Source organism: Vulpes lagopus, chromosome 2 (genome assembly GCF_018345385.1).
Source record: "Vulpes lagopus strain Blue_001 chromosome 2, ASM1834538v1, whole genome shotgun sequence".
Taxonomy (NCBI): Eukaryota; Metazoa; Chordata; class Mammalia; order Carnivora; family Canidae; genus Vulpes; species Vulpes lagopus.
The window spans coordinates 118,354,942-118,380,932 of record NC_054825.1 but is presented as its reverse complement, the minus strand read 5'-3'; the positions used below and the strand labels follow the sequence as shown (position 1 = coordinate 118,380,932).

At 36.1% G+C, this 25,991-nt stretch overlaps 1 long non-coding RNA gene across 2 annotated transcripts in view; it reads left to right on the top strand.

The window, feature by feature from the left end:
* Positions 1 to 6,841: 6,841 nt before the first annotated feature.
* Positions 6,842 to 25,991, top strand: part of LOC121485540 — a 37,229-nt gene continuing 18,079 nt past the window's right edge. For both annotated transcript variants that reach the window (XR_005986310.1, XR_005986309.1), the window contains exon 1: positions 6,842 to 6,954. This is a non-coding gene — a long non-coding RNA (uncharacterized LOC121485540). The remainder of the gene's footprint in view (positions 6,955 to 25,991) is intronic.

Here is a 25,991-nt window from a genome sequence, read left to right as displayed (position 1 = left end):
TAGAGACAACATCTCAGAGATATGCTGACAGGAATGAAAATACCACTTAGCACGTGCAAAAAAACTCCATGTTTAATTAATCCAAAATGAAACAAAGAGCATTGTAGTTTTAAAATTCACAATTATTCCTTCATCAGTAACCAGTTCCAATCATTGATCCTATAAAGTTCAATTTAAAATACCTTTCAATGAAAGAAATGACTTCTGGATTTTATACACATTTGAGTTGCAGTTGAAAAACTTGCCTTAAAATATCACAAGCTATAACTTGGTTTTATTGTACATAGGACTTCCACAGACCTCACACTACTTATGAGTGTGATGGTCTCTGTTTAAATAATCACTACTCAATCCATGTGATTATTGCAGCCATGTCAGGTTGCTATAAAAGTTTCTACACATTCTGAATGTCTGTACTTCTTGTCACAGACAGGGAATGGGCAATTCTACTATTTTACTACAAATCTACAATTTTACTATTCTACAGGTCACAGCGCAAGTAGCCCTGATAGAGAGTGCCCTCATTCGCAGCTCCAGTTCTCTATTTCAGCTTCCTATGTATTTCCTGCATGATCCTTACCATCATTTACCTTGTGATAATTATTTTTTTGTTTGCTTTTTTTCACATCAGCTTTCTCCATTAAAATGTACCTCCATTAGAGCAAGGACAATCTCTATCTTGTCACAATTGTGCTGACAGCACTTTGTATAGCACATGAGGGGATACATGAATATTTATTAAATGAGCTCATTAAGAATTAGTTTAAAGGCAACAAAGGATGATGATGGTGTGAAAGAAAGGGCAAAGGAAGGAAACTGACATTTATGCAGCCTTTATCATGTTCTAAGCCTTACACAGGGCACATTACTTCCTTCATTTCATTCCACCCTCACGCTAAACCTGTGAAACAGATGTTATCATTCCTGCTTTAAAAAGAAGGGGATTGAGGTTCAGAGAGGTTAGGAAACTTGCACAGGGTCACATAGCTAGTAAATGATAGAGGTGGGATTTGAAGAATTTGGCTCCAACACTGACAGGATTTGTTGAGTGATTACATGTGTGCAAGAGTCTGGGAAAGGAGGTAATTGATCATACACTAACACAAAGGAATACAAGCATAAAGGAGAAACATTCTGGGATTGGAGAAGGAGTAAATACAAGTTCAGTTTAGGCAAGTTGTGTTTTTGATGTAATTATTTGCATATGAGCCTAGGATTGACATGAAGATAGAGACCTGAGACTGGGGTTGCTGTGATATCCATAATTGACTGTCAAACACTTCCACAGGTACAGTGTGATACTCTATGTAGGGTACTTAGGTCACACTATAGGCCAGGTTCTGCTGAATAGTACAAGAGAAACAGCTGATCCTCTACTCAAGAACTCTAACACACTAAGAAAAATAAGCCAGACAGAGAAAGACAGTGTATGATCTCACTTAGATGTCAAAACTAAAAAAGTCAAACTCATAGAAACAGAGAGTAGCACAGTGGTTGTCAGGATTTGGGGAGTGGGGGCAATGGGGAGATACTGATCAGATAGGGCTTTCACCTATAAGTGGAATAAGTTCTGAGGATCCGATATACAGCATGGTAACTATAGTTGCTAACACTGTATTGTCTACTAGAAAGTGTTAAGAGAATAGATCTTAAGTGTTCTCACCACATACACACAAGATAACAACTATGATAACTACATAAGATAATGGATGTGTTCATTAACTTGATTGCAGTAATCATTTGACGATGTATATGAAATTAACATCTTGTACCATTTAAATATATGCAATTTTATTTATCAAATATAGCTCAATAAAGCCGGGGTTGGGGGTAGAACTCCATACTCCAGAGGCCTTTCCTATGAGAACACTCACTTCAGCCATCTGGATCTCTATCAAAACCAATGCTTTCCTTTCTCACAGAGCAATTGTCGGAAATGAGTTTGTATTGGTAAATGAATGACTTTTAAATTTTTTCAATGAAATGTGTTTTCAGTGAAATTATTAATAATATGTGGATCGGATAAAACATTTTCGAAGTACATCTTACCCAGCCTGATGCATGCAGAAACAGAGAATAAGAAACCAGAAAAGCCAGTAGCCTGCACTCTTAGTGATGCCATAGGTGAATGTCAGCGATGAACTTGGGAGGACTCAGATTATCAGACGCTGATAATAAAGGAGAATAGAATCTTGACATCCCCTCAGGTTTGCAGAACAGATTACACACAATTATTTCTTTGGTGATTACTTTCTGGTAAATACTTAGATAATAAATGTTTTATATATGTAGCAGAATGTGCTCTGAGACTTGTTTTCATTATGATCAGGTAATGATAGTGGAATAGAACGAACTCTCACCCTCCCTACCTTTTTTTTCCTGTGGCTACTGTTATCTACCAAAAAAAGAACCTAAAAGTTGTGTTCAGGTCAGCCTGCAATAAGAGTTGTCCACGTACAGTTGGTAGTTCAGATCATCCAGGAGGAGTATGAAAAATAAGAAGATCACAGGATAGATACCTGATGATTTTCAGTATTTAGAAATGCCAGAAAAAGGAAAGTCCATAAAGAAATTGAAAAGTAACAAAGTAAAGGGAGGAGAAGAGCCAAAACTAAGTTGTCATCCAAACCAGAGGATTTAAAAGTTTTAAGAGTGTTGAGCAGTTTCAAAGACTTTTAAAACATCTAATAACATCCAACCTGGGAAAAAAAGTGCTGATTTTAACTATTAGTACTTTACTGATGACCTCAGTGGGAACTGAACAAAGGTAAGAGCAGATGTGAGGACTGAAGTCAACTTTCAGTACACTGAGTGGTGAATGGGCAGTAAGGAAGTAGAAACAATAACGTAACTTGAGAAGTTTGGCTATGAAATGAAGAAGGAGTCAAGTGGATGGAGTATGCAAAATAGAAGTGGCTGTTACTTGTATTTTTCTTTTCAGATTAGAGAATCTTGAATACAAGTAGAAGATGCATTTAAATGAGCTGCTGATATATGGAGCAGGAACAAAAAAAAAAAAAAAAACAGAAAGAAGATTGACCAAGAGGACAAGGTGGGGGAATCAACTGAAAATACTAATGGAGTTGTAGGTAAGATTGGGCTGGGTGAAGTTCTTTCTGATTTCAGTTTCACTATGAGGAGGCAAGGAGAGGTATGTGTGTAATTTGGCAGAGCTGCAGGAAGTTTGCTGTGGCAAAATACAGAGAGGGAAGGAGGAAGCCTAAGGATAGTAATAATGATTTGGGGAGTTGGATAGGAGAAAGCATTTCTTTGGAAGGTTGGATTTCTTACTACTTTGCTTAGATTTATCACCCTATTTCTGCCTTTAAAAAGAATTTAGAGAGGGACACTAAGTAGTTGAGTGGGTTAAGCATCAGACTCTTGGCTTCAGCTCAGGTCATGATCTCATGGGTTGTGAGATCCAGCCCTGCTTCGGACTCTGCACTCAGTGGGGAATCTGCTTGAGTCTCTCCCTCTACTCCTTCCCATGCATGCACATGGGCTCTCTCTCTCTCTCTCTCTCTCTCTAGTAAATAAATTAATCTTTTAGAAAATTTTAAAGAAGAATTAAGAGAGACCACAATCGAGTACTAGCTATTAATAAGGATCTCGGAGAGACAACTCCTAAGAATACGTGTAAAGCCTAGAATGCCTTCCCTTGGCTTTCCCAGGCAGCAAGTCCCAACTAAAGACAATTTATTAATGGGTTGCTTACTTGCATCTTTCCAAAAGTGATGGAAAGGTCAATAATTATGAGCTCAATGGTGAGAGCTATAGAAACCCTACTAAATAATAAATGCTCGTGTCCTGCCATAATGATAAAACTGTAAAATTTCAGTAAAGTTAAAGCACAGATAAACTTTGTCTTTAAATCAGCCAAAAAGCTGTTTCTGTATACTGTATAGAATCGTTAAACTCTTACTATCTTTGCCCTGAAGAGAAATCAGGAATAACCAGATCAGACCTCTCTTTATGTTTTGTTTTTTATTATCATAAAATGAAGTGCTCCTTCAAAAAAAAAAAAAAAAGACTTACATAACTTACATATGTGCTATGCTTGGAATATTTGAAGGCCATTCTACAATTTTCTTAATGTCTATGGTCTAAAACAGGATTTTGTGTTTGGGACATATGCGGAGTATATACGGAATATTCGGTAAAGGATTTGAATGTATTCTTTATAGTTACTCCAGCGGCACTAAGATCTTGCAAACTTTTCTCTCTCCACAGAGAGAGGCACTGCGTCCATAGCTGTTAGTGAGCATCCTGTTTACAGCTGATATCCTTACAGACCTGAAGGCATTGTACTTCCCACATCACAGCAGCAGACGTGTGCATGCACTAACATCCTGTGTGGAAAGCATTTGAGTTTCTAACATCACAACACTGTGTTCTATGAATAATTGGGAGAATTCCTTCACAGGAGCTCAAACAATTGACCATCACAACTTTTTGAAGTCCTGGTTTTCAAAGGCTTTCCCAATCAAGGAACAATAGAGGCTAGAATTTTCACACAATCATTTAATGCTACGATGTGGACAAGCACAATAGCTGTTTTGTGGCAAATTAACATCCACACCATATAAGAGCCTTTGGTGGAGATTTGAAGGGAATGGAAAAAGAAGGAGAGGCAGTGATCTAACTTTACCGCTCCTCATTTTTTTTCAAACCTAGTGGTAGAAATCCCTACGTTCTTGTAGCAGAACAAGAGTAAAGGAGATGCATATGAATGTCTTTGAAAATGTTTTTCTAGGGTTTCCCCAGGTGGCTCAGTCAGTTGAGGGTCTGCCTTCAGCTCAGGTCATGATCCCAGGCTCCTGGGATCCAGCCCTACGTCAGGCTCCCTGCTCAGTGACAAGTCTGCTTCTCTCTCTCCCTCTGTGATCTCTCTCACTCTCTCTCAAATAAATAAATAAAATAAAAATCTTAAAAAAAAAAAAAAAAGAAGAAGAGGGATGCCTGCCTGGGTTGCTCACTGGTTGGGCATCTACTTTTGGCTCAGGTTGTGACCCCAGGGTCCTGGGATGGAGTCCCACATCAGGTTCCCTGCAGTGACCCTGCTTCTCCCTCTGCTTGTATCTCTGCCTCTTTCTGTGTGTGTCTCTCAATAATAAATAAATAAATAATAAATAAATAAATAAATAATATTTTTTAAAAAAGAAAATGTTTTTCTAATACAAATTTCAGAAATATCACCAACTGCTACCTCACTAGATACACAAACTTTCTCAGATTCTTTAAACTGACTTAAATGGGGACACCTGGGTGGCTCAGCAGTTAAGAGTCTGCCCTCAGCCCAGAATATGATCCTGGGATCCCAGGATCAAGTCCCCCATCAGGCTTCCTGCATGGACCTGCTTCTCTCTCTGCCTAGTCTCTGCCTCTCTCTCTCTCTCTCTCTCTCTCTCTCTCTCTCTCTCTCTGTGCCTCTCATAAATAAACGAATAAAATCTTTTTAAAAAAATCTTAACTCAAAAAAAATAAAAATAAAAATAAAATAAAAATAAACTGACTTAAATGGAAGAATCAGTTATTCCCAAAGCATACTTTTGGCACACAAATAAAGCAAGAAACTCCTTCAGTCAATTGCCACCTCACTAGAAAAAAGTTGGGGCTCCATTAGCCTGGAGACAAGGTGAGGTTCTGACTCAGATGAAAAGTATTACTGAATATCTTTCCCTAGCCTGTTCAAAGCTCAGTTGTAATGCCTTTCCGCCCAGCACTGGTCCTCGAGAAAAGAAACCAGGGACCTGCACTGAGAGGAAATAAGTCATCGTTACGCTATCTAAAATTAAAGTACCTATTCCTGCTTTACAGTTTATCAGATGTTTGGTCCGGATGCTGATTGTTTTAAAAGTCTGTCTAAACATAGTATATTTCCTAAAGGAATGTTAGCAAACTAAACACTTACTTCTAGTGACAACATCCTAAATTTTATTAACATAACCAAGATAAATGAGTAAACAGACACAGTGCTAGTCAGTATGTGTATTTCCCAGGAAAGCTAAACTCCTGACACAATATGATTTATGCTTTTTACTGTAAATTATTAATTATCAGCCCTAACAAAGATTTACCTAGTGCTAAATTCTTAGAAGTGAGAAACACCAACCTTCCCATTGTGAATGTGAAGTCATTAACTGCCTTTGTTCCTAGTTCCTGATAAAGTTATTTATGTAGCAGTAAACAAAAGCCAATGAATTTGATAGAACAAACAAATATCAGAACTCTATTCCCTATCACATCTTACACATATTTGTGGTTTGGGTTTTTTAGCGAAAAACAACTTTTAGTGATGGAAACTTGTGTAAGCCACGATGTTTATTTTCTCAAGGTTGTTTTTTTGCTGTAAATTGAAAAGGAATCCACTTTTCTGGATTGAAGTTTTTGCCGTTGGGGATTACAACAGCTTTGCTTAATTTTTTTCCCCTTTATTTTTAAGTTCACCACACTTTAAACCTCTTCCTGAATGAAGAATAATTATTTGGCTGAAATTCATTTTCAGCACATGACTAAAAAAAAAAACTTTTGAAGAAGCTCAAAATAACACAGGAAATACTGAAGGGTTAATGGCTCTGACTCCTCCCTAGTTAGACCTACAAAAAAATTAAATAGATCAATGTGTGTGGTGTGGTAAGAGCTCTTAAGACATTTTCAATGAAATAAAAAGTAGTCTATCCAGCAGGTAAACACACCATTCTGGAGTGTATTTGGGGAAACTGGGGAAGAATTATAATAACGTAGATCAGCAAAGCACCATTTAGTACTTTGGAGTTGTCTTAAGGAACTGGGTTTCTCAAGCAATGTTGTGTAATACCGCTGAGTCACTTAGGAAATTATGAGCCTGAGTCCTGTAAGATGCCACCGGGTCCAACAAATATTATGCTTTTCTTCTTCCATCTCTTTCAACACATCTGCATAGTCTTCTTGGTCTGAAGGTCATCCAGCTGCCATGTGAGTATCCATAGCCATCTTTCCTGTAACTGATTTTAGTTTTCCGCTTTTCACTTAATTAATAATCCATGCAGAATTTTGGTCTTTTGTTTATTCTATGATCTGATGAGGCAACAATCACACAACTTACAATTGAAGAGAGTTGCCTTTCATTCAATTAGCCTGGCTTCTAACATAAGCTACAAGTAGCGAAGAGTCACTGTAGTCAAAGACTCTTTTTCCTAGAAAGGTACTAAAGCATTTATGATATGACCTTCCAAGTGTTATTATAGTTGGCAAGAGCCATATAAATGGCATTATATACAAAAGCCAGAAGTTTTTTAGATATTTAAAAATAATTAGGACTAATGTTCTAATGTGAGAAAAAGAGCCCAAAATATTAGGCCAAAAAAAAAGAGAGTAAAATATCCATAGAAATGTTAATATATAACCCTTAAAACCCTAGGAAAATGCATGTGAGTAGTAGGTTATGTCTGAATAGTCTTTTTTTAAAATAAGTAGATTTTAGTTTAAAAAAAACCTCAAGAAGGTCAGTTCTTAATATTCCTATTTACTTTGATTTATTGATAATATTGGTATTTGATACTAGGTTCCTAAGGCCTTCATCTAGCCTTCAGAAATATTGTTAATCGGCAAAAGGTAGAGTCTAACACATGACATTAGGTCATCCACTCAGCAACCAATTATTACATACTTGTTGCATACACTGTACTTATGCCTTGGAAATTTGGTACAGAAATTAAAAGAAACACTGTTCTTAGAGGAATTTTTTTAAAGATGTTTTTATTTATTTATTTGAGAGAGAGCAAGGGGAAAGGGCAGAGGGAGAGGGAGAGAGAGAGAATTTCAAGCAGACTCGCTGCTGAGCAAAATGCCCAACAACTCAGGGCTTAATCTCACAACCCTGAGATCATGACCCAAACTGAAATCAAGAGTAGGATGCTTAAATAGCTGAGTCACCCGGATGCCCCTCTCTTAGAAGAATTTTTAAATTCTTCGGCATAAAAAAGAATGAGTAACTTTCATTGCCTTTTCCTCCTCTGACCATTTCCTAAATTCTGCTCACACTTTGTTCTCTTTTGCTTATAATCTTCCATGGACATCAGTAAACTTTCCCACCAATTCCAGGGCCCACTCTCCAACTTAACACCCATTAGGTAATGTGTCCAACATCTTTATTTTTTTTATCCCAAACTCTTGCTTAAGCTTCAGAGTTGTGTTTTTCTTTGCCTTCTAGATAGATCCATGTATGTGTCCCACAAGATCTTTAAAAATTGCAAGTTGATGTATATTCTCTATGTCCTCTGACTTGTTTCTCCTACTTTCCCTAGGTCTTAGTAGCTCACAAAATCAGGAATCCTTCACACTCATATCTCATCACTAAGATCATCTAAAGATTGAGCTGAGTTTCTTGAAGGGAGAAGATTTTATCATTTACCCTTTTATCTCAAGTCCCAAACATGGTAACAGGAAAATGGTTGCAACTTCATTAAATATTTGTACAGTTTAATTGAAAGGAAGGACACTGCATCAATTATAGTTTTGAGAGTTGAAGTGACATAGAATTAAAGCACAATCAGGGAGGAAATAATTCAGGAAAGACAAGAAATGCTAATGTGTTTAAAAAGTTGAGTTTGGATCCAAGTCTTAAAGGAAATGGTGTCAACTGGCATGGAGGAAATCTCTGTTCCACAGATACAGATAATCTTTTCTGACTTTGTGTAATTATCTCACAAATAAAAGATTTTGATCATAAAAGAGAACCTGAAAGATAAAGAAGTCTCAATTTCTGTCACCACTATTGAAAAGTTATTCAATATGATGCCACAAAGATAAAGAAATAGGGGCACCTGGTTAGCTTAGTGGTTGAGCCTCTGCCTTTGACTCAGGTTATGATCCTGGGGTCCTGGGATCAAGTTCTGTGTCGAGCTCCTTGCATGGAGCCTGTTTCTCTCTCTGCCTATGTCTCTGCCTCTCTTTGCGTCTCTCATGAATGAATTAATAAAATTTTTTTAAAAAGAAAAAAGAGAAAATAATGAACATCCTCATGGAGGAAAGGTGGCAACATTTTCAGAATATTTTGTACCAGACATACATAGAGCATAATCTCAAATTAAAATATATGATTAATTTTGGTTTTGTTTCCTTAACCGAGTTCTTTATGATATATATAACATTTACTTTCTTATATATATATATAAGTTTACTTTCTTTTGGTATTGTAGATTTTGCCGTGAACTGAGAGGATCTAGCTGTGGTCCTGTCTGCAGAAAGCTGGAAAAACCTGTTATCACTGTCCTGAGTCTTGTTTACTTCTTCTTTAAAATACAAAAGTTAAATTAAGATGTGTAGTTTATAAACTATGCTAGTAATAAAACCATTTTTACACTTTAATTTTTTATGGTTCATACTGTCAAGATTCAAAACACAAAGACAGAAGTGAAAAGTCCTGTCAATAATCCATTACCCAGACTGATGGCACTAAGCCTCCTGTTTCTTGTATATCTTTTCTGGGATATTTTAGGTATAATTATGAAATGTATTTACAAAACATATATGGATATATGTTACACAAAACAAATAGAAAATATATTTATATTTTCTTTTTTTTAAGATTTTATTTATTTATTCATGAGAGATACAGAGAGAGAGGCAGAGACACAAGCAGAGAGAGAGGCAGAGGGAGAAGCAGGCTCCATGCTGGGAACCTGACATGGGACTCGATCCTGGGTCTCCAGGATCACTCCCTGGGCCGAAGGCAGGCGCCAAACTGATGAGCCACCCAGGTGTCCCTATATTTTCTTTTCTTCTTTTTTTTATCAAAATGAGGCATATATTATTCATTTCATCTGGGCCCTGAATTTTACACTTAATCGTGTATCTTGGAAATCCTATCAGTATATAGATTACCAATCTTCTTTCACAGCTGCATGATAGTCCATTGTATGAATGTATAATCATTTATTTGACCACTGCCTATTAGATGACATTTAGGTTGTTTCAATCTTTTACAATTACAGAAAATACTTCAATGAATAAATCTGTATATAAATCATTTACACATTGTATTTGTAAAATACAGTCCCAGAAGTGGAAATGCTGGATCAAAGAATATGTGCATTTGTAATTTTTATAGATCTTGCCAAACAGAACCCCTCAAAATTTACATTCTCAGTGACAATGTGTTAAAAAAAAGTATGAGAGCTAATGTTTCTCCACCCTTATGCCCACAGAGTATATCATGAAAGATTTTATATTTAACATTTGATAAATAAAACATGAGATCTTAGTGTCATTTTAATTTTCATTTCACTTATAATAAATAAGTCTTTACATACACACATATTAAACATTTTTTATAAAGATTTTATTTATTTGAAAGAGAGCATGAGGGAGAAAGAGAGATCACAGCAGGGGGGAAGGGTAGAGGGAGAAACGGACTCTCCACTGAGATCCCTACTTGGGACTCAATCCCGGGACCATGGGATCATGACCTGAGCTGAAGGCAGATGTTTAACCAGCTGAGCCACCCAGGCACCCCATTTTGAACATTTTGTTGTTTTCTGTAAACCTTGTGTTCCTATCCTATGACTATACTTCTGTCAGGATATTGTTGACTTTTCAATTATTTTAGGTACTATTATATATATATATATCTATACTGTCTTGGCTTTGGTTTGTCATCTTCTGATGGCAGTAGTTCTTGTCAGTTACTAAATATATATATATATATATATTTAGAGACACTAATATATATATACATATATATATATGTATATATATATTTAGTAACTATATATAGCAACTATATATAGCAAGCAAATACCAGGCAACTCTGTGGAAGTATTCTCTGCTCCTATTCTCCCCAGAGGGAGCACACAAAGTGGATGCCAACTATTCTCCAAAATGCTGGGATTGCTGCCACCAGCCATAGACTAAGAGTCTTCCCCATCAGTATTTAAGCAGACATGAACTACTGCCATCAGAAGATGACAAACCATAGCCAAGACAGTATAGACAGCATACTGTTATTACAGAAGTTTGGGCCAACTGGTTTTGTATAGGCTTATTGCTGGTTAGGTCACTTCATTAATCTCATAGTAATATATATTAATCCCACATGTTAAATAACTGAATTTTGGTATATCACTTGTTTTATGGTGGGATCTTATTGTAGCATGTTATGATTTTTTTTAAACATTCCAAGCTATGAAACATCAGGAAATCATTTTAATGTAAAGAATGAAGTCTGCATAAATTTCCAGTGTCACTTATACTTCAAAAATAGTGTTTCCCTTCTGATACAAAATGTCACTTTTATAGCATACTATGTACTATATGTGATGTAAAAAAATGATAGATTTTTTTCTAGATTTGCTGTTCTCTTCATTGAAATGTCTAGTAAAGGGACTGTTATATTATTTTAGTTCTTATACTTTTATAACATGTTCTTGTAGAATTGTAGAATTATTAACCCCCACCACCATTAATTTCACTTTTCTCTTACTGTTTTCTGACTATTCTTACATATTTTCAGTGAACTTGAGAATCATCTTGTCTACTTTCAGCTATTTTTTATTTGAATAACACTAAATTTATGGATTATACCATAGTAAGAAGTGACATGTTTGATGTTAAGTTTTATTATCTAAGTATGTGATACGTTTTTCCTATTTTTTCATGTCTTTTTGGAGGGCATCCCTCAATATTGATTTAAAGTTTTCTTTGTATTGATCTTGTACCTATCACTTAAAGTTTATTCTAAGTATTTAATTGTTTTGATGGCATGGAGATAGAGTCTTCTTCAAATATTTTCTGATTGTTGCCTGAATGACAGTGACTGATTTTGTTCCAGAAAAATTAGTGAGTTGCCTTACTGTTTTTAAATTTGGAGTTTATTTGGTTTTATTTTTTTTTAAGATTTTTTATTTATTTATTCATGAGAGACACAGAGAGAGACGCGGAGACATAGGCAGAAGGAGAAGCAGTCTCCCTACAGGGAGCCTGATGCAGGATTCGATCCGGACCCCAGGATCACAACCTGAGCCAAAGGCAGACGTTCAACCACTGAGCCACCCAGGCATCCGTTTGTTTTTATTTTTAACAATTTTCTTGGGTTGTCCAGCTAGACAATCAAATTATCTACAAATATTGGTACCTTTATCTCTTCCTTTCTAATATTTGTAAGTCTAATTTCTTCCTTTTATCTTCTCATGAGATTAGGCATCCAGTTGAATATTAAATGTTAGAAACTACAGTGGTCATTCCCGACTTTAATGCAACTTCTTCTAGTGTTTCACCCCTTTTTTTTTTTAATTTTATTTATTTATTCATGAGAGACACAGAGCACGAGAGAGAGAGGCAGAGACACAGGCAGAGGGAGAAGCAGGCTCCATGCAGGGAGCCCGACGCGGGACTCAATCCCGGGTCTCCAGGATCACAACCTGGACTGAAGGCAGAGGCTACACCGCTGAGCCACCCGGGCTGCCCTAGTGTTTCACCCTTAAGCCTAATCCTAGCACTGGTGTTGAAACATATATTTTATTATATCACAAAAGCATCTATCCCTATTTTAAACTTTTATCAAGAATTGAATTTGCAAATTACAAAATATTTTTTAATTTTGTTTGAAACTATTGAAAATGTTTCTAACTCTTCTAGAATCAGTTTTAGTAAATTACATTTTCCCCCAGAATTATCCCTTTAAATTTAGATTTCCATATTTTTGTTTTTTTTCGCATGGAATTGAGAAATAAAGTAATCTCATAGAATTCCTTTCATTTCCTTTTTTATTTGTGATCATTTCTACATACTTATTTGCAGCTTAAGCATTCCCCTTCTTGATTGAATTAGATAGAAGTATATTGTTACCTTGTTCTTGTTTTTCTCCCAAAGAACTAGTCAATTGATTTATCAGTTCTACCATTTTCTGATTTCCAATCACAAATCAACCCTTCTCTTCTTACTTGTTTTACACTAACTTCTTCCTTATGCTTTCCATGGATTTAATTTTCTACTTTCCTTAGCCTATAATATCCCTTTGTCTCTGATAAAATTCTACTCATACTTCTCTAGCTAGGCTCAGATCATTCCTTCTCTAACCCTTTGATCAGAAGTAGTCATGCCTCATCTTTCTTACATGGCATCTGTACACATTTAATTTGTCATATCTTTTATATTTTATCTTAATTTTGTCTATAGCTACTTGAGGCCAGGGACTATATCTTAGTTCTCTAATACACTGCTTATAATATAATAGACGTCAAGTAATGTTCAATAATAAATTCATAATACAATGATTCAGTGGGCTTGCATGATGCTTACCTTTCTTATCCATCATCTTCAGCCACGTGTAGAATCTTTATTTGTTTAGCTTAAAATTCAATGAAATGTACTAAAGCCAACAGATAGTGAAAATAATTGTTCACAGAGAAGTTCTTCAGGTTATGGATCAGTGACTTCCCAATGCATCTTCATACTTTTGGGAAAAAAATGGAACTGAATGTGTTCAATTTTATAAGGAAAGATGTCAAACCATGCACCTGTTTATTCAAAGTGGACTGAATGTTATCAGACTATTTCTCAACAAATGAAGTACTTAGAATCATGAACTTTATTTGCACTAATCTTCTTCAACGATCTTTTTATATATAAGGTAATCCTTAGCCATAAGTGAAACAGAATCACCTTACCACACACAAACACACACACACATACACACAGAGTCTGATTTTAGATGTATCATAAAAATTTCTCTTTCCTTAGAATAACATTTTCATTCAGCTCATTGAAACCTCAAAACCTGATTTGAAATATGTTCCTTTGCCTAAAGATTACTTTCTTCTCTCAAAGTGGAAAGCTTTTAGAAGATAACATATATTATCAAACAATCGACAAAGTTATAGGTCATCTATTTTATGCAAATGCTTTAAAGATTAAATTTGTTGAACTCTACCCATGGAGTATGCCACTGTCTGGGTCCTAAGCAATGAAAATGAGCAGCATATTTAGTGAAAGGCATTGAGAAAAGACTGGAAACATGAAATTTTTTTACCCTACATATTTGCTCAGTCATCATCTTTATAGCCCCATGTGCCACACCCTGTATTAATGTATGTTTAAGATTATGTTGTTAAAAGGTCAAAAGCCAATATGGCATCTACTTATTCAAGTTAACAAATATTAAATGCCTACTGTGTGCCGAGTACTTTTCTAGGTGTGTGGGAGATAGCAATGAATGAAACGGATAAAAATTGCTTTCATATTGGAGCTTAGATACTACTGGGAAAAATTGAATAATAAACAATAATTGTAATAAATAAACAAATTAAGCAGTTTTTTTTTTTAAGAGAATGATGAATGCTGTGGAAGGATAGAGCAGTTTAAAGGGAAGAATAAGGATGCCAGAGGTGAGGCAGTTTGCAGTTTTAAATAAGATGATCAGGGTAAAGCACACTGAGTTTGTAATATAACACACCTCAAAAGTTTAAGTGTAAAGAAAGTCAGTCGTGAGAATATCTGGAGAAAAGAATGCTTTTAGAAGCAACCAGTGCAAAGGCATAAGTCAGGGACATGCTTGGCATGTTCAAGTAACACTGGGAGGCTAATGTGCTGAAAATGAGAGATCAAGGCAGGGATTAGAGAAAGAAATGAAGTCAAAGGAATACTAGGGTGAGGGGTGGGGTTGTGCTTGTAGGAGTTGGATTTACTCTGCATGAGATGTGAAGCCATTGGAAGGCTTTAAGCAGAGGACTGACGTGATATGACTTAGAGACTACTCTGACTCTGTATGAAGATGAAACTGCAGTGGGACAAAGGTAGTAGCAGGGAGACTCGCTGGGAAGCTATTGCAATAATCTAGGTGAAGATCATGGGTTTTGGACCAGGGTAGGACCACAAGTAGTGTTAAGAATTGATCATGTGTATTTTGAAGGTAGATCCAACAGCATTAGCTAATGGATTAAATGTGGGTTATGAGAGAAAGAGCAGGGAAAAGATTATTCCAGAACCATGGGGCTGGACTCATCATCAAATGACAGGGCAAGAGATGGCAGGCAGAAGAGATTGGAGGAGAAGACCAGAAGTTTCATTTTGGACATGTTAATTTTGAGATCTTCATTAGCCATTCAAATAGAGGTTTTTAGCAGGCAGTGTGATGTACAGGACAGAAATCTGGGCTAAAGATATAAATTTGGAGTCTATGGCACATACACAGAATTTAAATCGGCAAGATGGATTAGACGGCTAAGGGAGGGGATGTATATGGAGAAGAAAAGGAACTGAACTCTGAGGCACTTCAACATTTTTGGCCAGGGGGTGGGGGTGGGAGGACCAGTAAGATGAAAGCAAGAAGTAGCAACCAGTGGCAGAGGTGGAAAAACCAGGAAACTAAGATATCTTCAAAACTAAGGAAAAAATATATATCTAGAAGGAAAGATACTTTAACTCTGCCAAATGCAGCTGATACGTTAAGTAAGATGAGTCCTGAGAACTGGCCCTACATGCAGTTAGCACCATGGATGTTACTGGTGACCGCAACAAGAGTGGATGGCATGATGGGGGCAAGCCCTTGATGGGAGGGAGTTTAGGAGTTAGGATAGAAATAGACAACTATTTCAAAGAAGTAGATGCAACTATTAAGTCTGTTTTGCAGAGGCCCAAAGAGTGTTTGCACTTGTCCAAGTTCATGTAACGGTGACCAGTAGCTGGGACCTGAAACCAAGTTTGCTGGAATTCAAACTCTGTTCTCTTCACCACTACATTTTCTTGCCCGGGATCTGCCCTATTCACAGATATAGCAATTAAGCAAAGGAAGAAACATAGATTAGAAGCTCCTAATTATCTCTTATCTTTTGTGTTTTTCCACCAAGAATTCAGACCAACATTCCTACAACGTCTCACAGCATAAATTCCCTTGTCCCCTCTCAATGTCATCCTCTGTGTGGCCTTCTTATTTTTTGTTTGTTTATACATCTTAATCCCTTTCACCTATTTTGCCCATCCCCCACCCCCTCCTCTAGCAACCACAAGTCTTTTCTCTGTATTTATAAACCTGTTTCTGTTTTTGTTTGTTTGTTTGTGCCCTATGTGGCCTTCTTATTAAGTCACTTTTATAACCACTTATCCTCACTCATCTTAAAAAAAAAAAAAATTCTTGTTTACCTGTATGTCCAATTACTGTAATCAACTGTTTCCAGATCTCTGAACCCATACTTTATTTCCCATTTACCTAGGAACCCTATCCTTTGGTCCATTTCCTCTACCCAGTAGACTCTATCTATAAGATCTATTTAAAAAAATCCACCACAAAAAATAATAATAAATAAAATTAAATAAATAAATAAAAAATAAAAAACCCACCACTGATACTGGCTGAGAGGTTATCATAGCTCATGTAGTCAGAAAATAAAGAATCTTTGGGCACATGTATGTGGTTGAAGGGGGAGGAAATAGCAGATAAGCAACAAACCAAATTGGAGCTAAAACTCCAGAGTAAGTTAGATTTCTGGTAACATCCCTAGTAGTGTTGGCAAAAATGGACCCAAGGATGGCAAAAAGCAATACGGTCCATGGCATGATAAAGGGAGGAATTGGAAAATACAGTTTCATGCCAAAAGGCTGGCAAGGGAGGATGGAGAATGAGTCTGATATCCATAGACCTGGGCCAATCAGATGGCAGGCTAGATTGTCAAAGTTAGCCCATGAGCATGTAGATGACTTAGCATGAGTGTCTTGCTTTCACTTCTCTCCTCATCGCATGTCTTCAAGTGGCTGTGGCTTATTTGTTCCATAAAGTACTACCCAAACTCCTCCTCATGCTGGAAATTCATAGTCATAGTGACAAGTTCAGTATAAATAAAGCCTCTATTTTACAATACACTCTATTTTAGATTGCTTGAAATACTGATTTCTTCAGAGGGACAGCTAACCCTTATTGACATGACAGTCCTAATCATAATATGCATTTTTGCAACACTGTGATATATCCATGATGGATTTACACATTTTTCAGCCTGTTTTTGCATACACTAAGCTGTTCCATGTGTACGGCCGGCCCTATCTCAGTGAAAGCCCATGACTCATGATCTGGAGCTCTGAGTCACGCTCTGAAGTTATGTGAATTAGCTTTAATTTGGTGCTTTCCAGCTATCAGTATAAGCCTTGCCTGCTGAGAGCTTTGTTTTGTTTTCCTTCCTAGCACTTGGAACTTGCTTAATTGGTAGTTGATAACTTCCACAGTGTGCATTTGACATGATGGAGTGAAAGTTGGCTCAATGGCAAGCAAAAAGAACAAAACAAGCTGGCACTGAAGAGAAATTGTATTGTAAAAGACATTAGTATTGAGAAAAGCAGAGATTTGGGAGATAAAAAGTTTCTTGTTTGCTTCACTGTAAAGCAATTCACTTCATCCTCTAGTTGCAGATCATAAATGAACATGATAACCCTGGAGACTAGATAACGGAGCAGGAGATAGAAAGAGGAAGTCTTGTCTGTTCATGTAACTATACATGTGTCTCTGAGATTAAGTTACTGTACCAGAAAGGGAAAATTGGATTAAATAAGAGGATAACATGCAAGCACCCAGTGCTTCTACCATAGCCTAATGCCTCAGGGGAAAAAAAAAAAAAAGAAATCTGAAGTTGTAACATCATTTTATGCCCTGACACAGTCTGTTATTTGAAATGCTTTATGAACTAGCAACTGAGAAATGTGCCTAGGATTGAACTATCTGGTTTAGGAAACATGTAGGTGATGATCCGAGTAATTTACTTATATGTTAGAACAGAGAGGGAGGAAAACTTATCTAGTTGTTAAGATGTTTAGAAGGAGGATCTTCAAAGTGTGTCTATCATTTCCTTTATCTTCTTAATTTCTCTACTATTTAATCTTCACTGGTTTTCTTTGGTCATTTTTTCAGTAAAAACGTTTACTTTTTACTAATGCTTCACATAGATTACCAGACTTTTAAGTAAGGAATACTTTACATTCTGAGAATTCTACAGTCTCTTATTCATAATAGTTTTATACACAATCAATACTTTATTATTCACTCCCAGTGGATAATACAGAATTAATTTTTATTTCATGCTGAAACATATTATGTTTCTTTTCCAGAAAATTCATCGACTTTTGGTGTTTAATGAGATATTAATAAAACAAGGCCAAATGTCATTTCACATCCAGGATAAAGCAGTCTATGATTCCACACTTTTTATGTATTACAGATATGACTAATTCAGAAGCAGATTGATCTTGAATAGATATACATTGCACTCCACTTTTACAAAAATAGATCAGTTTCTTTTTCCTTTTTTCTTTTTTCCTTATTTTTTCCTTTGAAAAATATTCATGGAGTCCCAGGTACTGCATGGGTATTATGATAGATGTCATAGATGAGAAGGTAAACAAGAAGAGCAGACACATTCCTTGTTCTCATGGACCATAACATCTAGAGACATGGCTAGTTATTGAAGAAATCCCAATTGTCAACATAATATAAAAAAGTATAAGGAATAATATATTAATCTATGAGTCTGGCTTTCTGAGGAAATGACAGCCCTGGGACCTAAAATATAATAAGGATAAAGCCAGGTGTCAAGGAGATTTGGGGAAATGAGTACATTCCAAGCTGAAATTTGGTGTAGTGGTCAGGGTCAGATCATGAACAGTCATGGACTGTTTGGTCCTTCCCCTGAACCCAAATCTGTAGATGCCACAAAGTTAAAAAAGGAATTTGATGGATCCCAAAATCTAAATCAAAGACTATAAAAAGCCCTCAGAGAACCAGAACATAGGTCAGTTCCCACAGAACCTACAGGAAAGCTTTCTAGCTCTGTACTTTTCACATTATGTTGGCCAACTAAGTGCCTACTGTTCCCTACCAGGTTCAAGAAGTGGACAGAAAATGAAAGCTCCCATCCAGGGCCTGCCACGAGTGGCAGTTCATCTGGGCCTTGCTGGTACCAGGTGGGTAGGAAGTAGAGAATAACCACCTAGTGCTGAAAAACTAAGTAGCTTCCCATCATTGAATTCCCACTGGAAAACTACAAGAAGAGGCAGCCCCCAGAAAAAAAAACAGTGCTTGAGGCAAGGACAGGTTACAAAGTACAATATCAGAAATTCTTTATACCTTTGTGGCTATTCATTTTCACCAAAAGGTGTATCAGCTGCAATCTAAGTCGACATCCCTCCCTTCATGTACACATCACCAGCGAGAAAGATGCTGGTCCCACCATTCTGAACATGCAGGAAAAAACAAAAACAAAAAACCAGACATCTGAGGAGTGCATACAAGCTCTATGAAAGAAAAACTCTATACATAAGAAAGCAAAATTAATGGACCAGATTAAAATGTGCAAAATATCTTTATCGAGAATAAAGAAACAATATTATAAACATCAAGCAGTTAAGGTCATTAGAGATACTAAGCATGAAAAATATAATATTGAAATAAAGGACTTAATTTCTTAGACAGATTGAGAAAACAAAACATCAAAAATGATTTCAGAAAAGTTCACAACTGACTCCTTTGATTAATACTGAGATTCCTATACAAAGTGAAACAATTTTTCCTCTCTAATAATTGAATATATATTTTAAAATTCCTCATAGCTTTCTTTATTACTTGTCCTTTAGCAGAAGTAAAACAATCAGGTAATTCTCTGTAAAAAAAAAAATCACTTTTTCACAAATAACACAAATATTATATAAATACGTAACTATTGCATAAGCTTGAGGACAGAGTACCGAGAAGAAAAAGTGAACATCTCTTCAACATCACTCTCACCACAGTTTGCTTTTCTTTCTCTTGAACAGAAATAGGATATCATGTTATTCTATAACAGGCTTTTTCATATAAAATATATTTTTTGAATAATGTAATATGTGCATATATATATACATATATATATATATTGCCATGACCTTATTTATAACTCATCTACTCTTTTTTAGTCAAGTCTTTTTTAGTCAAGTTTTGTCTTGATCTTCTACTTTATTTCATAGTTACATGCTCATAAAAAAATCAAACAACACACAAGTGTATATAGGGCAAAGCCAAAAGCCCCTTTACCCTTTTATCCATTTATACATACACACATGAAAAAATATTTTATGTATTCCCAATGCTGTGGATTCAAAGCCTGGGGGAAAAAAAGATAGAAAAAGAGGCTTCTACTCAGATAGGTAATGAGAGAGGACTACATTGGTTTCCATTCCACACTGGTGTATACATTTAAACTCTTGTGTTGTAGTTTAAACACAAATGGAATCAGACTATATGACACCACAATTTATGTTTTCACCAGATAATCTTTCTTGGCAACCATCTCAAGTTAGCATATGGAACTAACTTATAGTATTGATGAATGAGAACTCTCAGTATTACCATTGCAGCCTAGATAGCATCTAGGTCTTTTACCAGAACTATTTGGAATTCTATTAGGTTGAACCTTACTCCAAAGATAAAACCACATGTTCGCCATCAAGAGTTTTCAGAATAAACAGTGGTAATACACAAACGTCTGTCTGGGACAAACAGTAGCAAACTATAGACAGTATTTGAGTTTTCCTTTCATTGCAGTTTATGCAGTTTAGTAATATTGCATATGCATCCCATCTTCTGGGCGGCTCTGTGTCTTTCCAAAAATTGCACTTTAAAAACTAGAATGAATTTTGATAAACATCAAGTAATTATTAGAAAATAATTTCTACAAAAAATTAGAAGAACATACTTAGGGAGTTTTCACAAACACAAGGGACACGTAGTTATAGTTACAACTTAATTTTATAGTCACTGCAATTCAGAAGTAGTCTCTTTTCTTCACATTGTGTTCATTAAAATAGCCCAACTTTTCTTTTGTGGTTATGTCACTAGTTTAGTTTAACTATATTAATAATAATTTATTGGTTAGTAGTAAAAATAAAATGCTATCTTTTTCAGAATTTTTACTATTATACTCATTATACAATGATGACATTATGTTCATGACATTTTATAGAATTACTGGGAAAATTAGAGATATAAAGTTACTTGGTTCTCCAAACAGGTCTGTATTCTCCTTTTTAATACTGGATACTAAACAAGCTAACATTTGTATTAGGCTTATTCAATATCATCTTGTTTAAAAAATTAAAAATTTTAAGAATCTTTTTCAATTATTATTTTTCTTCAATTACTTTATATTTGAAGAAATGAGAACAAAGAGAAGAAGAGCAAAAAAATACAAAGTTAGAGAGCAATAGAGAGTTTTACATATAGTTTAGTGAATAAAGTATGGTAAAAAATAAGAGTGCTAACAATTCACAAATGATTAAATAAACAGCAGTTAAATTAATCAAAGCTTCATGTTGCCCTTATTTAAAACAAAATAATTTTCCCTCCCTCCGGTTCCAATTGTACACTTTTGTGTTGTCTCTGCTGTTAAATCTGGATCCTTATGGAGAGAGTGATCTTAGTTCTCTTTGTCTCCCCACAAAAGGACACACAGGATACCTCTGTAAGTGTTCAACACATTACTTGTTGAATTAATGGAATAAGACATTCACAATTTTTTATGACCACTATCTTCAGGCTGGGACAAGAGAACAATCACAATTTTATTTCGCAACATTCCTCTCCAGGGGTAGTAAAAATTTCTTTTAATCTTTTGTGCATATCATGGCCCAGCTGACTTAAATTCATCCTCATCCTATCATTTGGAGCACCAATGTCTCTGTTTTAGGATCTCAGAAAACACACACACACACACACTAATTCTAACTTGACTCCTTTAAGTCAAGCTTGCCTTCAGAATATTTTGTAGTTATAGTAATACCCTAAAAAAATATCATTTTTGGTTTTGAAGATGGTGCCCAGGAATAAAATCCAAGTGGAAGTGGAAAGGTGATGAAGAAGAGTGTTGGTAAGAAGTTGCCTCTGGTGACAGTTGTCTCTTCAAATCCTCATGAAACTCTCCCCTTCACGTGATTCAGTAATGTGATCCAATAAATGCCTCTTTGTCAAAGCTAGTTTGTATGGGACTTAGGTCACTTGGATTCAAAGAGGTCTTGAGTAATAAAGCAGTGCCTTAGGTGATCTTCTCTGCCCCTGTGTAATATCCCATTACCCACTCACCTCTCAGCTCCTAAGAAAGCACTCTGTGATGAGGACTGGTTTCCTGACTCCACCCTCACCTCTGGGAATGGGCCCAGAATATTGTAAGCTGATCAGTACATCCTACCCCCTTGACTATGGTGATTGGTTCAGAGATAAGCTTATGATCCTGAGTTGATATGAGTCAGACTCAGGACTTTTGCTCAACTTTGAGAGCAATAAGATTTCCGGTGATGTGACTTGACCTCTGATCAAGCCAGTCTGAAGCCCGGTCCACTATCAAGGTTAGAATCCCAATCCTGCTACTCAACGTTACTGTGCCTCAGTTTCTGCTTCTCTAAAATGGAGATATAACAGTCTTCAGAAAAGTTTTGCAAGGATTAATGAATTAGTACATGCAAAGCAATTAGACCAGTGCCTGACATGTACTTAATGTCCAATAAATGCTACCTATTTACTATTATTAATCCTTAGATGGTCAAATAAATACTCTTATTTGAGCCAGTTTGTGTTGGAATTCCTGTCTCCCATAATCAATCAGTCAAACAAACAAACAAAAACCCTAAATTGTATGGATTACACAGAGAAGACTTCTTCTTCCTTCTAAGACTGCAAGCATATGTCCATCATGTCATGCTACCCAGAGGAAGGGCATGGCTCAGTTAAGGAAGAAGCAGAGTACAGCCATGTGTAATAAATCTATCATGTTCTGCATGGAGCTCTACTCCCTCCCCACATAACGGCCAGAGCTGTTCATTGGTCAGTGGCTCTCAAATTGCCCAGAGGTCCTGTTAAAATACAGTGACCTTACACTCTAGAGCGTTGATTCAGCAAGTCTACCTATATTTTTGGATTTCTAACAAGTTCACAGGTGATGCAGATGCTGCTAGCACCCAGAACACACTTTAAGAACCACTGTTCTAAACATGGAATCCTACCTGGGGAGTATGATAGGGGCATAAAGATGCCTGCTTCCTCTGGCTTTCTAGGTAAACCATAGAGTAGCTTCCTGAGGATGAAAAGATTGGCTGAATTAATAGCCCTTCCAGATCCTTGTGTATCAGATTTGCTCTGTTAGCATTTTGTTAAACCATTTTTTCTGGTTCTTCCTACTCATTTATGTCTTCCTTAAAGCAAATATTAAATCACTAAAACAAGTACATCTGCCCTTATAGTCCATGGAGTGAGTAGAGGTCCTGAAAGCTGTTAAGGTAGAGTAGGAAAATGATTGGGTAAAACAAGTTATATACTTGGATGGAAATGCACCATAACAAAGTCAAAATCGATCTATGTATATATACCAAACATGGAAGAAAACTATTAAGTAGGTTAAGATTTAGTTTCTGGCTTTTGTGAGTGACATTTATTTCCTTGCCAATTACTGCATAAGTGATATTTACAAAAGTTATACAAGTTATTCAGATATTTTAGGGGAGTGCTAGTGAGAGAATGTTTTGAAAACTTTTATAAAAATGAGCAGCAGTTTATAAATCATAGAAAAATGTACATAATGTTTCAAACACATTAATTTGAGATACTTGTGTTACTTAAATATCCTCATATTTTCTAACATTCCCTTTAGGATGCGTAAATTGGAAATCCACAGACCGTTGCAAAATTTTAAAAATAATGAAAGGCACCAGTCTGTAGACATCACACTGACTTAATAAACATATTCTATTGATCTTCTCCCAAAACATTTAAGTAGAAATCATTTTCAGTTTTAGCTATTCATTTTTTTAATTATTAGAATGCAAAGAATCACTAAAACCAAGCCATCTCTTTATCATATTCTTTATTTATTTGTTTTGGGTAATCTTCAGGATTACCCAGTCTTCAGACTTCAGGATATCCAGACAAATTCTCTTTAACTTAATTGAAAGAAGGAAAGAAGGAAGGAAGGGACAGAGACAGAGAGAGAGGAGGAGAGAGATAGGGAGGGAGGAGGAGATGCCATGCTAAAACCTTGAAACATGATTTATCCTCATAGAAAAATTTAATTAATGGCTTAGTGAATCTACCCTAAATTTATGAGTTCATTTAAATATAGAATAAGGCTAAGTGGAGTGGTACAAAAAGCACCATTATGACAAATAACAGAAAATTTATCTTGATATTATGCCCAACACATACTCATTCAGATTGAGAGCTCTTATAAAAGCAAAATGGATCCAGAGAGAGAAGCTTGAATAAAGGAGTAGAAAACTAGATGTTAGCATTTTCCCAGAATTCTTATTCCCATGCATTGGCTGCTGCCATCACTACATAGAAGTGAGAATATAACACTCTAAGAGCTTTCTTTTTCTTGCTAAAACCAAAATAAGATTTCAAGCTATATGACAAAGGAGTTTTGGGGTTTGGGGATAAGTTTGATTGTCTTAGTGCATTCATTCTATGTGCATGTTGCAAAAGACTTAGCCTAAATAATATTTTGAAGTATCATCAGACAATAACTTGTCTGGAATAAAACTCAATAGGTTTTGTATATTCCTGTAAAAACTAACAGAATACTTATGTGAAATAAAAACAGACTTATTTACAATAACTCCAAGAATAATGTAATACACAACCAAAGAAAAGGTGAGGTTGAAGGAACACATAGGGTCCAGAACATGAAGGACTTTACCTCCAGGCACTTGGAAGCTATGCCAAGGCTTAAATGGGGACATATCCCAGTTTGTGTTTTTTAAAAATCTACTTTGGCTGCTGAACAGAGAATGCTTTTTTTTGGAGCAAAAGTAGATGGGAAACCAGCTCTATGGGGGGGGGGGGAGTGACTGGGTGGCGGGGAATGAGGTGGGCACTTGACGGGATGAGCACTGGGTGTTATTCCGTATGCTGACAAATTGAACACCAATAAAAAATAAATTTATTTAAAAAAAACAGCTCTAAATCTAGGTGAGTGGAGATGGGGAATTGGATGTATGTAAAGTGCTTAGCACAGGTTCTTGTGCAAATGCTCATTAAAATGGTTAACACAATCCCATATTTATATTTAAATATTTCATAATTTTCCTTTGAATCCTGTCTCTCCTATACGTCAAATCCAGATATAGCCAGTTATCACGTCAAATCCAGATATAAGCTAGTTAAAGGCCTTCAGCTATTTAGGTTTACTTTATTTTTCCCAATTTGAAGAAAAAGTCATTCCAGGACTTTGTGATTAAGCAGAGAAAGTAGAAGCCATCAGGCCATAAATTCCTTGCCTTTCAAACACCAAATCTTCACATTTGCTTCACATCCTCACTAATTCTTTCCTTCTGGCAAACTCGCAGGAGGCATTTCTCCTGCCCAAGGTTAACCATTACCTCAACTCTAGATTCATCCCCTCCAGCCTTCCTGAACCACCTACCTCTCCATTTCCATTGATCATCACCGCTCAACCATTGTTTATCTACCTACCCCTCTCCCAGCACTCAGGAGTCTGAAAAGAATTCCCAACTTTCTTCTTCTTCATTTCAAAGTTCCAGAAGCTCTGAAATGTGTGGTTTCCTTTTCCTTACACTTGGGTCTCCATTCCCTTACGTCCCCCTCTTTCTTCAACCTCAGAGAATTTAACTTTTGGCAGGAACTATTCTTGCCAAGATCACCAATAACCTTTTTGCTACCCAAGAAAATGGGTTCTTCTCAGTCCTTTTACTGGGGTTCCCAGATGCCTTTACTACTATGGAGCAATCTTCCACTCTTCAAATGCTCTTTGCTTGAATTCCATGAAATTTCTCTGTTCATTCCCACAGGAAAATTCTTCCTGACCTCATGAACTATGTTAGGCCCCTTTAATTCTTCCAGGAAAGGATGTAAAATGAGAGTTTTAGCCAAATCCCTAAAAAGATTCCAAAGTGAGGTGTCAAACCAAGACAGAAACTTTCAGAGAAAAATATCAAAATTAGTTTAATGACTCTTCAACCTCCTATTCATATAGAAAGAAAGAATTTTTAAGGAT